An 18,729-nucleotide genomic window follows, 5' to 3' on the forward strand; every position below is an offset into this window, starting at 1 on the left:
GCCATTTGATCTGATGCCAGGCTGTTTGAATCTTTTTCTCTTTGCACGTTTGTCTGCCATATACAAGCCCTTTTGAAGCATAGTTTTCTTATTACGATTTTGAAAAAGTGGTGAACTGGATCCCAGTTTCTGTCAGCATCAGTGGATGTTAAAACAATACAAAATTAAACTCACACCTATTACTCAAATTTATCCTACAACACTAGATCAAGACTGAAAGATAGAGTTCTACTGCAATTAATAGATACATATTACATATGGCAACCCCTCTAATTAAGGTGGCACAATGTTCTGTAAATGTTTCCATCGAATCACTTGTAAAAGGACTTGTCAGGAAGCTGATTCTCCCATCTGCAAGATGTTTCAGGACTGCAGTAGTTCTTTCATATAGTGTTAGCATTGCACTGTTTTGCCAAATGCATCTCTCCCCTCCTCCCTCCCCTTCCCCCCGCCATGCTACCCAAATGTGTGTATCAGCCTTCCATCTGAGATGAGCCGTTAGTGCTCTGGTTAGGGACAGGGCTCCTTCTGGACAAGCTAACTTCTGAAAATTAGATTTTCCTGGTTGTCGTGGTTTAACCCCAGCCAGCAACTAAGCACCACGCAGCTGCTCACTCACTCCCCCCCCACCCAGTGGGATGGGGGAGAAAATTGGGAAAAGAAGTAAAACTCGTGGGTTGAGATAAGAACGGTTTAATAGAACAGAAAAGAAGAAACTAGTAATGATAATGATTACACTAATAAAATGACAACAGTAGTAATAAAAGGATTGAAATGTACAAATGATGCGCAGGGCAATTGCTCACCACCCACTGACCGACACCCAGCCAGTCCCCTAGCAGCGAAATCCCCACCCCCCCCTTCCCAGTTCCTAAACTAGATGGGACGTCACATGGTATGGAATACACTGTTGGCCAGCTTGGGTCAGGTGCCCTGGCTGGGCTTGAGAAGCTGAAAAATCCTTGACTATAGTCTAAACACTACTGAGCAACAACTGAAAACATCAGTGTTATCAACATTCTTCACATACTGAACTCAAAACATAGCACTGCACCAGCTACTAGTAAGACAGTTAACTCTATCCCAGCGGAAACCAGGACACTGGTCTTAACTTCTGTTCAAATGAAAATTTTATTTGTAAAACACAGGTTAAAAAAACCCCAAAACTGTTTATGAGAAGGAGATGAATGTAGGGAAAAAACCAAAATTAATCATTCTTAACCATAAAAATAGCATGATCAGAAAATAATTACGGTAGAGCAGAAATTAGTTGTTTAATTTTGAGTATAAAATACATTTATATGATTGTTTATGTTTGACTAATTGCTAAGTTTGCAGATTAGGAAAAGGATATCCCATAAAATGTAGGGAATATGGATAATTTACAATGTACCTGGAAAATCACATACAATCAACTTAGAGCATTTCTTGTCCTGAACTGGCATGTTTCATCCATGAAGTGGGAAGCAAATAATAGTCTTCAAGATGGATACATAGGAAACACTTTCTTTTTTCTCATTCCTGCTGTGGAATACTTTATTTCAAAGTCTTACAATGGATCTTGCACATTTTGGGGCTAACTTTGGCTGTGGAGCGTAGAACCTCTTAACACTTCTCCACTCAGTCATTTGAACCTGTGGGAAGCACAGTCACAGATTCTTCTTTCCGGGCAACACGGCATATTTAATTCCAGGTGCCTCCAGCTGGTCATGAAATCTTAAAAGGAGATGAAGACTTAATGCTATGCTTTCCAAAATGATTTTTAAGTTTGTGCACCCACATATGACCAAGACTGATAGAAGTAAGCACCCAAAAATACTTAATGTAAACACACATGCGATAGATTTCTTGGATTCACAGTTGGATTTGGCAACTTTTCAGTTTTTAATTTATTTCAAATCGTGAAGCCCTTTTTCTCCTCCAGCCCTCATAAAAGTGTGGTATTTATCCTTACATTTTCTGTATGAGAAGCCAGAGCCATGAGAGCAGTCTTGCCTACGACGACACAGCCAATACAAACCTGAGACTCAACCCCAAGCCTGCTTCCATTCCATAGATGGTTGTAACTATTAAAATACGGGTTAACTAATGTTGCTGAAACAGCAATGTTATCCATGACTAAGTAGCAGAGTAGGAGTTTGGAAAATGAAGGTCCATCATAACCATGCAATGAGAGGCAGTAAGTCCCCACACAGATGATGTGGTTTTTAAATCTGAGTTGTAGGCAGGTCTTCTGTCAGTAAAGCACATGCTTAGGGTTGTGTGATGCAGTACAGTCGTGTGCTTGTGAACAGTCACACTCAGAAATGCCTGTTGGCTTCTTCCAAAAAATGCAGTGTTCTGAATAATCCCAGCACACCAAGTACCATCAAGATACAGCACAAAATTAGATCAGTTTAGGGCACAAGGACACAGCATCAAAAATGCCCTGTAAATAGGCAACACTTGATCACAAAAGGGTGTCAGCAATTAAGACAGATTTTTGTCCTCTTTTCTTCCTTCCAAGCTGATTGAAAGTGAAAAGATGAAAAACATTTTGAAAGGCATGGGAATCCAGCATTAAACTCAAGCTGCCTGATGTTACCACTTTGAGGCCAGCTTTACTCGGGTAAAACTTTGAATGCAAGTTGAGAGAAGAGCTCGGTTAAAAAAAAAAAAAAAAAGCAAAGTCAGGAAAAAGCATGGGAAGATCAATCCTTTAGTTCTCCAAAAGGCTTCATTTAGTATTTTGCTGAAGAGGACAAGGCTTCGTTTTGGTCTCTCCCTTGCATGTTGTCATTTAAGTATAGCTTGTAAATGTTCTTTCAGAGCTCTAGGAAATATGTCCAACACTAGGTTATTGTTGTCTGGTCTATTTTACTAAAAGATCCTGCACAAAAATTTGCGCTGGGTGCTAGGATATGATAAAACCAATTCCCAGTTATGGATAACAAATAGTACAGGAGGATGCTTATAGCACTTTTTAATAGAAACCATTAAATCAGATATTTACTCAGTTTCTCCTTGGAGGCTATTCAGAATTTAACTGACTCACAAATGGATTATGCAATAAAGTATAGGATAGTATAAAAACAAAAAAACAGTAGACTGAACTGAGACAAAACTATACCTTTGGTTTTTTGGGGAGCAAAAAGGTTTGGGGGTTTTGAGGTCTTCTGTGTCCATTCCTTCTTGGAATTTCAAAAGATTTAGGGTGGGTCTGGGAAAATTGTAAAGTTTTTACAGTCAACTTAACGAAAAAAAAAAAAAAAGGATGACTGGTACATATGTCAGTGAATGACTTGAATGGTCTGTGTAATTAACTATTGCTTGCCAAGGGCAATCACTCTCCAGGTTATTGATTTCTGAGCTCTCTGGAGAGAGCTTGTGCCCAAAGCACTGTTGTTGCAGTAAGAGACGCTCTGGGAACTCGTGGACTGCCTGGGAATCTGCTCTGACCTGCTGCTTCTGAACATCACTGTCTGCCTCTTCCTTCTTCCTCTTGGGTCCTTATCTTGCCTTCTGCAGGCCCTAAGGTAGATCCTGTTGCTGTCTACCCTTGCTTATCCTGGCTCTGCTCTTTTTTTGGGATCTTCTTTCCTGTTTGAACTTCTGTGAAGAGCAGGTTTTGGCCTGATTCTGGACTGTGTTCCTCAACTTGTTTTATATATTGTGCTTATGGATCCCAACAGCCTCTCTTTCTCATTGAGACAGTCACTCTTTTTCCCCAGGTCCACCCTAAGCTTATTAATCTTTCTGCATTTTTTCCCCACTTGTTCATCTGCAGCTGGGACAGTATCGCCAACCTAATACTTCAGGAGGCATTAAGCCAGACAGGCTGTGGGTTTCTCCATCTCCTACTGCACAGAAAGCGCATCAGTATGACCTGAGAGTGCATAGCCTGATTACAGTACATATAATTCAAATCAGTAATACAGGTAATATTTGTTTTCCCATATATGATACTCCACCCAGTAGCAGAAATCAGACGGCAGTGGTAGTGTGATGGAAGATTGTTTCACTTTGCTGAAACTTCCATATTGCATTAGTACAAAATGTTGACTGATAATTCTAGCTCGTTTCCAGAGATGCCTGTCAACACGGACCTGGCATGCAGTTTTATATTTCAAGATGTTCCCATGAACATTGCTTACAGGAAGATGCCTTCAGCACATTCATGGTGGAAAGGAGGTTATGTATGTTCTGTGTCTGTGTTAGCTTTCTGAAGATCCTGCACTTTTGCTCAGATCCTTTTTGGCTGTTACACATGGTTTGCACACTTCATGCTCCAAACCAGAAGTAGGCAAAGTCCCAAGGAAACACGAATGCTTTTGTTCCAGTAAAGTAACCTGCATACTTTTTAGGGCTTACAGAACGTGAACGTGAAACATAAAAGGCTGCCAAAGATGCTAGGGAAGGTCTGGTCTGCTAATATAATGTAAATCTACTTTTTAAAATGAGTAATTAACAGAAGCAAAACTGGAAATCACAAAGTGGTGTGAGGAAAAGTATATTTTTCCCCTGTGCATTAGAGGGAGCCTTGCAGACACTTGGGAGAATCTACCTAATGACATTTGCATATCTTTCTAAGTAGAAGAGTTTCCAAGGTAGTATTTTAAAAAAAAATTGATGTTATTCTAACCTTATTTACCAGCAGCATAGTCTGTTCTGCACTTTGAGCATGGATTCAGGTCCCACTGAATGTTCCGAAAACATACCTAAGGGAAGTGTCTGGACATCACTCGTGATATACTTTTTTCTTACTCACTTTAGAAGCGCGAGAAACGTGTTTAATTTGAAAAGGTTGATGATAATAAGAGTTAACTGGCCGAACACTTGTAATGGAGACTTGTCGCCAGGTGAGCACTTAACAGCTTCGCTGTGCCCTAGTGTTGCACAAACTGGTAACTGTCCTAGAGTAATTGCTCTTGGCTGTATTCTCCTTTCCTGGCTCGTGAGGAAGGGGCACTCCTTTCCCCAGCAGCAAGTGGGCAGCAGCATCAGCACCTCCTCCTGCCTCTGCCCCCCAGTTCCTGCTGGGGCTGTTGGCTGTGAGGTGGCGGGGACCATGGACTTGGTTTTTGTTACCTGCGCCCTGATGCCCTTTGCTGGGCGGCTGGCCACGGCAGCGGCAGGGAGGCTGTGGGGAAGTGAACGGCACATCCCGCCCTAGAGAGGTGCTAAAGAGGAAAAACTGCTCTTCCCAGCAAAAACAACGCTGCTGCCAAATAGCTGGCTGCAGCTTATGAATGCTAGGGCAGAAAGTCTTGCTCTGTGTGAGAAGGTAAGATTAGGTTCTAATTAAATAACTGCAGAGGAATCATTGGAGTAGTCAATGTGCAACACCCATGAGAGGAAAAATCAAGTTAGGATGGAAAGCTTTTATTGAGACAACTGAGACCATATCTGACATGCTACTTAGACTGATCCTGCTATGCAGGAGCCAGAGAAATTAGTTTTAACATGAGAAGCATTGTGGGAGAGGGTGCAGGACTGGCTGAAACTGGTGCCTGCTCTTTTCTGGTAGATTGCCCTATTTGAAAATGCCATAAGTATTGGAATTACAACCAAATGAGTCCTCATCGTGGACAAACTAAATATTCAGGGACGTGCAGATTGTGATTCAGCAGATTGGTGGTAGGGCATTCAGCTGGGAGGTGGACACGTGTGTTTGAGGTGTTGCTCCAGGAAACATTTACATCCTTGACTTGATACATAACTAAATCCTTGGATCTTACATTTTGCAAGGAAAAAACTTTCAAGCTGGTCCAAGCTGATAATTGCTGTTTATTATTTTTTTCAATGCATAACATAAAAGCCATTAATATGTACTGCCCTAACTGCATATCTCAGCCTTTGATTTTAGATCACAGCAGATCTTGTTTACACTGTCAGTCCATTTCATGTCCTGAAGGAAGGTTCAGAAAATGAAAAGAAAACCTTTCAATAAAATAAATTTTGAAAAATTTGAAACTGCAAAACAAATCTTGAGTTTCTGAAAGCTCTCAGAACTAAAATTATAAAATGTTTGCAATTTTTTTCAAGACATATTTAAGAAAACCTGTATGCAAAAGCAGTACTTTTAACCTTAAAAATTCAGTTTTAAGTGGGCAGTAGTTACTTACGTTCTATTTACTGCTCTAAAAGGCAGTAACAAAACCCAGTCAAGAATTTTAATTTTAAAATTAGTATTATTAAAAAGGGAAGTAGCATCAAGGAGCTTGTGATACTTGTCTAATTGGTGTCAGCTGGGTATGTGTGAGACGATCCACTCAGAGCAGCCTCAGCAATGATCAGAGCTCACCCCACGGTGCCTGCAGCAGTGCCCTGTAGCTGGGCCGTTGCAGGGAGGAAGCCTCCTGTTTTGTCGCTACACATGGTCATGGTCCATGACATGCAGCCTTTCTAATAGGGGAGCTGCCTGAATTGCATTGAATCTCTCTAATAAATCAGTGAATGAAGAAAATGTGTACACCATTATCTATTTAACTGGTCTCATTTAGTTTTCTCCTAGACTTCTAAATGAAATGTTATTAAAATTAATGCAATTAATTTATCTTCCAGCCATTAAAAATTAGCTGCTTACCTAAAGAGTATAGGAATATAAGTGCTCCTTAATGAGAGCATGGCTCAGGGTTTCATTTGGCCTTAAATCAAATTAGGAGTGTAATTAGAGCACTGTTAACAAAGTATGTGTTCCTCAGAAACTAAGAGAAGGCTTTTGTTGTCCATCTTCCGTTCATATCAACAACCTGGGCCTTCTTAAAGCTCCCTTTGTATGGCCTGTATCTTCTCAGGTCATACCTCTACAGGTCTGGGTATGCTACTTTTGATGCCATTGCTGTGCTAAACTGGCTCTTGAGGCTGTTATTCGGGATGTGTAGTTTCAGGATGTAGTTTCACGGATGATACAGGCGTATCGGGTTCCTGCGCCGTTTGCACTGCTGTCGTGTTGTCTCACGCTGGATGAGCTGCGTTCCTCATGTCAATCACACGTTAATGACGAGGCACTGCGACAGCTGCTGTTTGTAAAAATCATGTGAGACCTGAGTTCAACTTCAGTGTCTGTACTTAGATACTAGGAGAAAACAGTTCCTGGAGGAAAAAATGGAGACCTCTCAGCTAATTGCTGGGTGATACTCTTTTGAGCTTCTGTTACTCAGGAAATCAAACTAGGTGAGGAGAGTGGTGTCTTCAGGTTGTAAAATATGTCTGTAGCAAGGCTAATGAATAATCAGTGGCTTTTATGGAATGGTAAATTCTAAGTTTTATTTTTAAATTATGATATCACTAGGTTTAAAGTGTGATGGAAGTTGGGTCCATTAAATAGATGAATTAAAGTGCAGATAGAAATGGTACAAGGCATATCATAATAAACAGAATTCCCCCTGCCACCAGCTGGCGTGTCCAAGTGCTAGCAGACTGCTGCAAATTGCACCTCATTTGCGGGCATGCAGTGTATCAGAGAAAAGAGAGGTTGGTTCTGGTGGCTCTCAACGAGACAAAGAGGCCCCTGTCGCATCTGGAGCAGAGGAGAGAAGAAGGGCACAGTCTGAATGCTCCTGAGGGAAAAACTGAAGAGAAACAAGCCTGGAGGGATGGTGAGAACGGGTGAGCTTGCTGATGCTCCCCTGTTGCTGTAGCCATCCCTTTGTGCTCAGTATGTTCAGACGGTACATGAGGTATGGAGGGAAGTCATCAGACTAAGATGTGCATGTACCCAAAATCCCACTGCCTTCCTGGGAGCCATGCAAAGATAAAGATGGCAGGTTTTGTTTTCTTTAGCCACTGTAATGATTTGTTCTTTGAAATGCATGTGTAAATTATGAGTGACTTCAGTTATTTTAAAGATGGGCATTACTATGCATGACTCAGTTTTGCAGTGCTTCAGAGAGGAAGTTTTCTTTTGTCTTCAAGATACTATCAATGCCCATTATGTTGCCAGTGAGGTGCTGTAACTGAAGTCAGAAATAGAATATGATTAAGCTATGGTGAGGCTAGGCAGAGGAGAGAGAAGTCAGCCTTCGTGTACAGCAACTCCCGAATTGCCATGAGACTCTTGGTTATGTAATGACTGGGTTGTCTGAGACTTCATCTGTGAAGTGCAGCCTAGTCATTATGTAGTAAGAAATCTCTTGCATCCACTTTATTTATTCTTTGATATTTATTCTTGCATCACTGAAACAGGCAGCAGTAGGGAATAGACAATTAAAGGGAGAATTGCACTACTAAACACTGTGTAGTGATTACTCATTCCAGTAAAAAGATTTTTTTTCCCTGATATATTTGTATTAGACAGTACAAATACATTTAACTTTTAGGAGAATATCACAGCTGAAGAGAACATTTCCAAAATGTTCTGTGAAATTAATCTTTCTCTAAAAACTGTTTACAGTTTTATAGGTGAACTGTGAACCATCATCTCTGAATCTGTTCATAAACTGCTGTAGGCAGTTGCTCCAATACCTCTCAAATGCCTCATATTTTGAGGGTTGTTGCTCATTTTGTCTCTACAGTTGCCCATGTTCCACCAAACCTAGTATCCCTTTAGTATCCCTTTAGTATCCCTCTAGTATCCCAAGTATCTTCTCTGTTATTGAAAACTTTGCACCATAATTAAAAGATGTCAAAGTTCATGTAGAGAAAGCTATTTATACAGAAGATGGGAATTCTCCAGCTTTCACTGCTTCCTGCATTCTGTTTTATGTCACAAGGTGCCTAAACTGCAGGAGGGATGTTTTCAGTGCTGTGCCCCGCAGCCTTAACCCCCCGTCATACAGACCTGCCGGGGCACAGGGTGACTGTCCCCATCCCACCCACGTCCCCAGCCTTGGGCTGATGTGCAGCCAAGGTGCACAGCCAGAGCCAGGAGACGGAAAGCGCTCCTGCGCTCAGAGTTCAGCTGGACCTATGATGTCCTAGATTAAATTTTGTGACGTGAGATTTTAATACTTGTCACTACAGATTTCTATCTGAAGTTAAGTGCTTTTCCCAGTGTCTACTGCTGTCATTTATTTTTAGCATGTGCACGGCTGGCCAAACCAAACCATGACAAGCTTGGCAGTGTTCCGTGTGTTTAGAGCCTCCTTGGCCAGCAGATCGTCCCCTGTGCAGTGAATCATAACATGCACCTGGCCAGGTAGCTGACACAGATTGTCCTAAAAGCCCAGCTGTGGGTGCTGGCTACACATTGGCCATGGCCAGCAGCAATTTAGGAGGGTCCAGAGGTAACGCAGGCTATCAAAATCTGTTATCTGAATGATAGGCTTTCAACACAGAAGCGGATTGGGACCCATTCTGTCTGCTGGCAAGATGCTGCTATGCCACTAAGAAGTTACGGCATAGCTAAACTGCTCATCAAGGATCCTGGGATTTGAGATGAAGCGGAAGGAGAGAGGAGGGGAAGAAAGCTACAGTAGGAAGTTGGGAGTGTGTTGGTCCTTGAGCTGAAAAAGCTTCATGGTGAATGTGCAGCAGTGGTGTTGCTCAGTGGTGACAGCACGGAGTTAAGATTTGGGTCACACAGTATATGAGCAGCATGGTTGCACACAACTGCACTTTCAGCATAACATGAGTGGACCTTGACTGGTGGTGTCGTGGCAAATAGCAGATGAGGCAAATATCAGAAGGGTGCCAGTGTTAGATCCCTCAGCAGGTTAGTAAACTTGACATTTGAAGTATTTCTCCTCTTGTTTTTGGCAGCCAATTTTATCAGGTGGTGACACAAAGTCAGCCTTACAAAGGCAAATGCTGAGATGCAGTCGGTGGATTGTGAACCAGCTGTTGGCCTGACAGGGAAGCAGTCGTATACACCAAATGTGAGTGGGAAGATGATTTGAAAGTGAAAAGCACACACAACTGATTTAAAAGCATTCAGCAGAGCAAGCACCATTCATGGTTGTATGGGGCATAGCTGCTAAGTCAGCATCAAAGAGGCAGTAAGTTTTCAAAGACTGAGAACAGGGACCTAAAAATGAGTGCCTGAGCAGAGATCATCAGCTTAAAAAAACCTATAGAGGAGTTTCAGGTGGATCAGGGAGGTAAAAGTTACAGACAGCAGGTGCTGAAGAAGATGACTGAGCTGAAATTTCTAAGGACGAGCTTTGTGGACAAGTGCACTCGAAAACAGCAGCATGTGAAACTTTCCACAGTGCAGTCAGCAATGTGGAGAATATTCTAGAGTTTCCCGAGCAGATTGCTGGGCCTCACCAACTTACTTGACACGGGCATTTACTGTCCAAAGTTGCATTCGTAGCTCAGGTTCCTACCCTCAAGAGAGAAATTGCAGGAATGCAGGTTCAGTGCTTATGCATCCAGCGTTGGCAGTGAAGGTGGAATAGAGAGCAACTAGCAAACTTGCTACCCAGCCTTTCTCAGCAATCATTAAAGTGTCAGTTCTCACTATTTTTTTCATAGCTGCAGGCGGGAACGTTACTGCTAATTTTCAGCTCCCTGCTAACACTTAAATTAAGACTCTAGAGAGACTTGGTTGGGTTTTTTAGCGCCTGAGTAGTCATTTGACAACTCGCGAAGTAGTAGATGAATGCTGGTGAGGTTGAGAACTAGGTGTTGTCCAAGGGTAAATATGTGTGGCAGGGAGGCAGGGAAAATTCACAACAAAAATAGTCTGTACTGACCTGGGAATGAGGATACTTGAAATAAAATTGCTGCAGGCGAGCCTGTTCTCAGAGTATAAAGACCAAAACAAGCTCCCTTGCCTTGCTGATGTGCTTGGAAGACTTTAATATGACCTTGGAAGGGTAGTCTGCTTAAAAAAAGGGGTCAAGAGCCAAGAGTCTAGCCTGGGGACTTAAACGGAAGCCAGGATAGGGTTCAAACCCTGGATTCTAACCTGGCATAACATGCAGCATGAATGCCACAATGGTATGTAAGAGTCAGACGGAGGAAAGCAGATCTTTAGCTGTTCCAAATAGCTGTTTTGAGCATGAATTATCAGTGTGAGGAGATCACATGTGTTTGTGCCCATGCTGAAAGCTGTCCTGTTGCATTGTTAAAATGTTCTCTATTATGGGAAAGAAAGATTTGCTGAACCTGATGTTCCAGAAGCTGTAGTAAGCAACAAGCAGCAATACAGGCTGATGGCACCAGGAAGCTAGCTAATTTCTGCATGGTTTTAATATGAAGATCTTCCACTGATAACTGCAGCTTTGCACACACAAATTTCAGTGAACTTTGGATAAAGTCATAAATGAGGTAAGGGATGATCAGAACTTTGCAAGTTGGGCCAAATAATGTGATAAAATTGCATATGTTTGATAAATTTGCATATGTTTATTCACTGCTATATGGTAGTTGTCTGTGTTTTTTTTTAATTTACTCTAACAGACACATATTTCAATCTTATTGAAAAACACAATGAAAATCCACAGTGTAAATTCATGTAAATGGTTTAAAATATTGAGAAACTCATTAAATAAAGGCTGATCCAAATCAGTGATACGAACAGCTCTGTATAAAACTGGATGTATGTTATTAAGAATTTCTAAATTAGAAGCCAAAAAAGTGATCTGTGTGTAAATCTAGAGATTTCCACTGCTTTTCTAAAAATTTGAGATTTAAAAAATTATTAAATATCTGAATGAAGGAATCCTCAGAAAAGCAGCACTTAGGTTTCTGCAGTCTAGAATTTTTAAATTTATCCAATAGATACCTGAAGGACTCGAGTCGGGTGTTGCCTTGTCTTGGACAGAGAGGAACATCATTTTAGTACTCTCTCATGACATTTGCATAACGCAAAATGCGAAACATTGAACTAAAAGAGACATGGCTCATTTTATTTAAGTGAAGACCTAGCTCATTTAATCATTACTGCCTGCCAAAATAATTTGTAAATTACTAAGCAGTCTCTGACAGGGAATGATACTTTTTAAAAAAGCACTTATTTTGAATTATTGTAAGCAATTTCAATTTTATTCCTTTTCTAAATGAAGCTGCACTTACTGACCCCAAAGCCGAACATAGGCTTCAAGCTCAAATATTTAAAAGCACTAGGGAGAAACTTAGGACAATACTGTATCTTTCTGTAATCTGTAATGCATTATTTCAGTGTTTCTTGGCTCATCCCTCCATGTTAAAAATAGAAGCACTGTTCTAAAGCAAGTTGGTTTATAAATTTGACTCAAATACCCACTTGGCACCCTGTTTTCCTGGTGATGATTGTGTGGAATATAGTCCCCTTTGGCCTCTTTCACAGCTCCGAATGCTCCCTTGCAGGGCTAGTGTGACAGCTGCAAAAACAGATGCCAAACTCTGTATGATACCGTATTTTTCTGTGTATAATCCTTAAGTAGTTTGTGTTAAACAAAGCGACTCTGCCACTGCACAGCCAGGCCATTTCCCCTGTGATGCAGCAGTAAAAGAAAGTTATTTACGTGTATGGGTGTATGATGGGAAGTTTACCGCTTTGCTCTTAATACTTCTGTGTCTAATATTGCAGCAGGTGCTTTCTCTTCCCCAGTAAGCTCCTGTCTCTGCTTCTCATTTGTTTGGATTATAAAAATATGTCCCAGTACTTCACTGGTACTTAGCTGGTTTATAACTGGCTTATTGGAAGTACAGGTGGTATACACAAAACATTATTTGTATTATGATCTTCGGTTGGCTCCCTGAAGGTCTCTCTGTAAGCAGCATTCTGAACGTAGAGGCATTTCAGAGCTGAAGTGGGGTCAGCTGGGTGTACATACCATGTGAGAATCCTTTCTGCTTACTTTGTTTCATACCATATTTTTTTTTTCTCACCGTGCTCAGAAAAGTATTTAGGAGATACCCATTAGCATAAATAGGAGTTACATAGCAGTATATCACAGTTAAGCTGTACTTACTGAAGCTTTTATATCTACAGTACTTAAAGCATCACTATTTTTATGCTACTTTTTTCCAAAGCATAAAAGTGATTATCATTTCTATGTATTGTTATTTAAGCCTGTTTTTTCAAAGAAAAGTCTTTCCTATTAACTCACCATTGTCAGCAACTGTTTGCAGATTAAATATTTCCAGGCTTTTTTTCTCTTAAAACATAAATTGGAACAGTGCTCCTAAGCTTTTCAACTTGGCAAAGTCTTAATCAATTTTTTATTTCTTTCCACTTACTGTAAATGTAAGAACAAAGAATATAGAATATATCCATAGTAACAAGAAGTATATGTAAGCTTATGTTCATGTGTCTGTTTGGAGAGGTTAACAGATTATTTGACCTTGAATGGCTTGTGTGTAGAATTGGAAAACAGCATTCTCTCCGCTTTATACTACAATAAAATTTACAGTACTTCATGTCACCCTGATTTCTTGTCACTGTCCTTCTGTGTTTGTGACCCGTTGGTTCAGAAACAGTGCCCTAAATCCTTATTAAAGTATCCTTTGTATCAAATTGTACTTGAATGCCGAGGGACAAATCACATTGAACATAAAGGAGCTAAAGTGAAGAACAGTTTGGATTTAGATATTTTGCAGTGTTCTTGGCAAGATGTCTTACTGAGTAATGCTTTAAAGGCATAGCTCTGCATGCTTTCAAAATTATATTCACTACCAAATGAGAAGGATGAAACTGAAGTCTGCTGAGAGGTTACTGTAGAAGAGGTAGATTGAAGATAGGCCTACTCTTTGTGTTTTAGGGCAGATGTCAACACATAACTAGAGAGGGAGAAAATCACGCATCCATACTGGTCCCTTGCTTAGACCTACGTGATGTGATTTAAGGAAAGATGAGTTTGTTAGCTTAATTCCAAGCCCAAGGTTATATGGTCATGCCCTCTTTTTTTCTGTGTTGGAGTATGGGCAAAATAAGCTGATGTCTTGCTTGCAGCACACACAGAAACAAGCTTACATCTGTCCCTAGAGTGTGCGAGCTGAATCTGTTCACAAAAATCTACCGACCTGTTGAGGCATACTGGGTGAAGGACATCTCACGGTTTCTGTGTCAGTGCTGAACTCCACCATGCTGCTTGGCTGTAGCTCTTGACTGAATGACAGCATCCTTTATTGTAAGCCATGGAACAAACTCTAATACCTGAAAGCAGCTGTACAGATCTCTAGGTCTAAAGTCAGGAATCTCCTTTAGCTCAGGTTTATAGTGTGGCTGCTGAGACATACTGTGCTTTCTTTGAAGATCACAATTTACTCCAAGGATCTTCATGAATGCAGTGTAGCCACTAAGACCTTTTCTGCATAACCTATGTGTAAAGATTCTTGGCATTGCTCACATATGTGTTTAGCGATGTTGTGGCCACTGAATGTACCTTTTCAATCCGCAGCTTCCCCATTTGTAAAACAGTATTAATGATATGTATCCACTTCAGAGGCCAAAGTACAAATTCCTAATGCTACATTTATGCAAAGTATTATTAAGATGACCATCTGGCAAAGGAGAGATTCTGGCTTGCAGCCCTTTGTTCTTTCATCTAGCCATTCTGTTACTATTTTTTAATAGCTCTGGGTTCCAGGCAGGTCTGCAAGCCCCACAAACCTTTTAACACCTCTGAAAGCTTGGGATAAGCTAAAGAATTCACAGCAACTCTTGCAGCACACAGGGGAAACGGGGATCAAGAATCCCAAATTCTCTAAAATAGCAGAGATTTTGTTCCTGCTATCCCCAGTTATTCCCCACAGGCGTGGATGACAGTTCATGGATCATTGAGCCTGGTTCCTGCAACCACAGCCAACCATGTAATAGATGTAATAGTCCAGAAGAGACAAGAGGAAAAGCCAGCCTGTGTCTGCTAGACCAGCCGCCACAAAATACTTTCCTTCCCAACATTCCTATATGTAATGCAAAAATCTCCCAGAATTACAGATGTCACGTGAAGAGAGTGTAACACAGATGTCCTGCATCGCCACAACACCATGGGCTTTGTGAAAGTGCCACGCCATTCCTGGGATGTAGGCTGTGACCATGGTACAGAGGGAGGCAGGTTCTTCCACCCTCGCTGCCTCTCTACGGTAATGGTCCAGAGGCTGACCTTTACTCCTCCCTCCCCTCAAATTTGGTCACAAGTGTTTTACCTCTAAACACCCAGACAAGTCAGAAAAACCAGGAAAGCGAGAGTTTTCTCAGCTCTGCCAGGTATCCTGCACTTCCTGCCCCAAATCCTGCCTCGGCTGCTGCCACGTCTTCAAAGGATGACTGCCTGCATCCAGTGGAGAGGCGAAGACAGTGCAGTTCGTTCTCCCTTAGTTTCTGCAGTCAAAGCCCTGAGTTAGAGGAAGGCAGGTCTGAAGTGTAATTTCAAAGCAGTTTGATTATGACTTTGCATTAGTGCCTGCTATAGAAGATGATGCACATACTCCTACTGTAACACTTGTTTTTGCAAGTGAGAACTAGGCATAATGGGAGATGAGATGTTAAAAAACTGGAGCAGTAGAATAAACTGAAATTAGGTAGTGGGCCTAGCCACTGTTCATGCAGGAATTACAGGGATGTTTCAGAAAGTGGCTGAGCTGCTGATAAAAATGTAGCACCATGCTAGAGTCAATTACTTACCTACAGCCTTGGAGTGTAACAAATACTACACTTCTAAAAAAAAACCATTAGGGGTGACTTGAGGAATGTAAAGCACTGACCTTAAATTAGGGTCAGGAACATTAGTTGAAAAAATCAAGGTAGAGCCTATAAAACATTAAACTAAGCATGGTACAATTAGATGCAAATTAGTCTGGCTTCCATGAAGAAAAAAATCTAATCTTACTAATCTAATAGAATTTAAATCTGTCATTAAAATAGCAGAAAGTGTTTTGTCAGCCAGTTCTTTATCTAGACTTTTGAAAAGATTTTGCCAAAAGTCCCTAACAGGATGCCATGTCTGTCATTTGTCATAGTAGGAGGCTGTCTAGGTGTGCTGGTTTTGGCTGGGGTAGAGTTAATTTTCTTCACGGTAGCTAGTAGGGGGCTATGTTTTGGATTTGTGCTCAAAACAGTGTTGATAGTTCAGGGATGTTCCTGCTGAGCAGTGCTTACCCAGCATCAAGGCCTTTTCTGCTTCTCACCCCACCCCACCAGCGAGGAGGCTGGGGGGGCACAAGGGGTTGGGAGGGGACACAGCTGGGACAGCTGACCCCCACTGACCCAAGGGGTATTCCAGACCATAGTATGTCATGCTCAGCATATAAAGCTGGGGGAAGGTTGGCGGGGGGGCTGTTGCTTGGCGACTGGCTGGGCATTGGTTGTTTTGTGGTGAGCAACTGTTTTCATTTGCATCACTCGTCTTTCTTGGGTTTTATTTTTCTCTGTGTTATTTTTCTTTTCATTACATTATTATTATTATTATTATTATTATTATTATTATTATTATTATTATTATTATTACCACCACTATAATAACAATTATTATTTTATTTCAATTATTAAACTGTTCTTATCTCAAGCCCCAAGTTTTCTCAATTTTATCCTCGCAATTCTCTTCCCTGTCCAATTCTCTTCCCCCATCCCACTGCCGGGGGGAGTGAGTGAGCAGCTGTGTGGTGCTTAGTTGCCAGCTGGGGTTAAACCACAAGACTAGGGCAGGACTCCATTTGGAGCAACAGATGACTTTGCCTGTGATAAAAAGACAGCCTAGATCAACTGTTCCAGTAAAAGGCACCTCCCTTTGCAGTTCTGCTCCTGCTCCTTCTCCCAGCCCCTGGCAGGCTGAGAGGCACAAGGCAATGGCTGGGGGATGCTGCACAGGAGAACGGTGCAGGACTTCTTTGGCGTCAGGCTGGAGTCAGAAGAGAGATATCGGCAGTTTCTATGAGTAGGATGAGGGTAAGTATTACCAGAGGGATAAGCACTCAGACAGGGTATACTGAGAAGGAGATGAAAGAGGCCCTTCACATACCTGCATGAAACTTCATGGATCTTTTCTATTATCCATGTGTCCCACAACCCAGATTAGCCTTTTCTTGATTTCCTTCCTCCCCACAGATCTTCAAAACCCCACTGACTCTTTCTAGGCTTCCTAGGAACCAGCTCTGCCATCACAGTGCTACTGCACCAAGAAAGAGGACAAATTCAGCTATGCCCCTGGGATCTTGATATGGCTTTGTCAGAGGTATTTAAGGAAATTAAGTATTCAAGGTAGGCAGGCCCAAAATAAAGCAATGTTATAAACTGACTGAGGGAAACAAAGAGGAGCTATAGATGGCTTATGGTCAGTATGGAAGTAGGTTAATTACCAGCTTTCTCCAGGGCATTGTACAAGGACTGATGATCCATGTGTGCATTAATGACCTGAGTGAAATGAGATGTGGTAAGATCTGAGAATAAATAAATATTAGATTAATCCCAAGCAAAAAAGACAGTGAAACTCTGTCTTCTTTTTTAACTTAACTAAGGTCAACACCAAGTATAAGAAAAATGGAACTAATATGTAGTGTTAGGAATTTTTTCCTGCATGAATATTACTCTATCTTAAATCCATATCAAACATCATAATGGCTTCTCAAATGAGATCATCTTGGTATGCACTGCAAAGACAGTGGAAGTAGCTGTCAGCTTAAAAGACCCTGTTCCTCATTTTCAAGACGCTGAAAATCTTGTTTTACCAGTGGAGAGCTAAAGTTGAAAGGAAATCTGAAAAGCTCTAAGAGGTCGGCATGTGTGAGCAGCTATCTGTAGAGACAAGCTGGCATAGAAAGCCCAGTAGAACTGGGCCTTTTTGTTCCAGAAATGTGAAAAATTAAATATGCGCACAATATGGTTTTGATATTCTCCTGAAAAACTTGTTTCTAAAGGTCTTCTAAATAACTTCATTGCAGGGATGATCTTCAGTCTTTGTCTCCCACTCTCATTGTCCCAGAGGGAGCAGGAAAAAAAAATCTTGAGCCTATTGCACTCCACTATGTGTCAAGGTGATCACAAATGCTCTACAGAAGGCTGCATCTGAGTGTTTTTACTTTGGGTAAAGGCACAGTGACATGAAGACTAAAACCCCGGCAAGGTGCACTCTCGAGACAGGGGACAGTAATGAGGTTCAGTTGGTTGGGTAAATACAGCACTTAATCGGAAGATTTGTGGCTGTTGAAATTCACCACAGACTTGTACAAAATAATGTGTTTTGGAAGAGAAAATTGTACCAGCTCACTCAAGTGTGTGAGTTCTTCACCTTTTTAGCAAATGATGTCCTCATTAGCTGCCACAGAAGCTTCTGAAGTTTATTTGCAAAGTACTTCAACCTTCAAGATTCAGCACAAGCCAAGAAAAATTACTTGTCTGCCTGCATGGATTTTACTCTGAAGAAGGAAGAGTTTATCATTGGGTTCTGGTCCAGGCAGACAGATTAGACAGTCTAACCAGCATGACAGTCCTTGATGTATGCTCTGTGTGCAACAGCTGGGCACTCTAGGAGTTTAAATATTTGTCTCATACAAAGAAATGAAATAAGAAACCAAAATGTGCATCAGTGAAATGAAATACCCATGCTTATAATTCCAAAACAAACAATATTTTAATAAAATCTGGTTCAGTTATAATTATTCTCACACAAGTTTTCTATCTATCTGGAACACGCAGGGCAAATCACTAGCAAGCTAATAAAATTATCTGAGCATCTTTAAAAATACTTTTTCTGAGGAAAAGCACCTAAAAGTATAGTCTAGAAAGAAGTGAAGAACTTGGTGAATAAATTTGTGAACCTGAATTGTAAAGTTACCTGCTGGTGACACTAAGATCTGAACACATGGAAAAGCATGCATGACATGGACAAGTGCAAAAACCAGCAGGATTCCTCATGCTCTTCCTGTAAATCAAACAGAAAATTG

At 41.2% G+C, this 18,729-nt stretch overlaps 1 protein-coding gene across 1 annotated transcript in view; it reads left to right on the forward strand.

Annotated features, from left to right (window-relative positions):
- XKR4 (XK related 4) overlaps nucleotides 1-18,729 on the forward strand; it is a 226,850-nt gene that overhangs the window by 102,161 nt on the left and 105,960 nt on the right. The gene's annotated exons all lie outside the window — the stretch shown is intronic.

This window comes from Buteo buteo, chromosome 3 (assembly GCF_964188355.1).
Source record: "Buteo buteo chromosome 3, bButBut1.hap1.1, whole genome shotgun sequence".
In the NCBI taxonomy this organism is placed as follows: domain Eukaryota; kingdom Metazoa; phylum Chordata; class Aves; order Accipitriformes; family Accipitridae; genus Buteo; species Buteo buteo.